Source organism: Cicer arietinum, unplaced genomic scaffold, assembly GCF_000331145.2.
Source record: "Cicer arietinum cultivar CDC Frontier isolate Library 1 unplaced genomic scaffold, Cicar.CDCFrontier_v2.0 Ca_scaffold_690_v2.0, whole genome shotgun sequence".
Taxonomy (NCBI): domain Eukaryota; kingdom Viridiplantae; phylum Streptophyta; class Magnoliopsida; order Fabales; family Fabaceae; genus Cicer; species Cicer arietinum.
This window is the reverse complement of record NW_027334339.1, coordinates 1,823-2,464: the sequence shown is the minus strand read 5'-3', so window position 1 is coordinate 2,464 and position 642 is coordinate 1,823.

Genomic DNA, 642 nt, shown 5'->3' with positions numbered 1-642 from the left:
GGGTTTCAACATTAAGGTTTCATTTTAAGGGTTTCAAGTTAAGGGTTTCGTGTTTAGGGTTTCAAGTTAAGTGTTTCAGGATTAGGGTTTTAGTTTTAGAGTTTCAGGTTTAGGGTGTCGGGATTCAAGTTTAATGTTTCGGGTTTAGGGTTTCAGGTTTAGGGTTTAGGGTTTACGGTTTAGGGTTTAGGATTTCTGGTTTAAGTTTCGAGTTTGGTGTTTCAGGTTTAGAGTTTTGGGTTTAGGGTTTCGGGTATAGAATTTCTTGTTTAAGATTTTGGGTTTACGGTTTTGCGTTTAGGGTTTCGAGTTTCTGGATTTTGGGTTTAGGGTTTCGACATTTTGGGTTTTTGGTTCTAGGTATAAAGTTTCTAGTTTTGGGTTTAGGGTTTAGGGATTCATGATTAGAGTTTCAGGTTGAGGGTTTCAGGTTAAGCGCTTCGGGTTTAGGGTTTAGTGTTTCGAATTTAGGGTTTCGGGTTTAGGGTTTCGAGTTTAGATTTTTGGGTTTAGGATTTCGAGTTAAAGTTTCGAGTTTAGTGTTTCGGGTTTAGGGTTTTGGGTTTAGGGTTTAGTGTTTTGCGTTTCGGGTTTATGGTTAAGGGTCTAGGTCATATCTAGTCCATTTTGGTTCTTCATCAA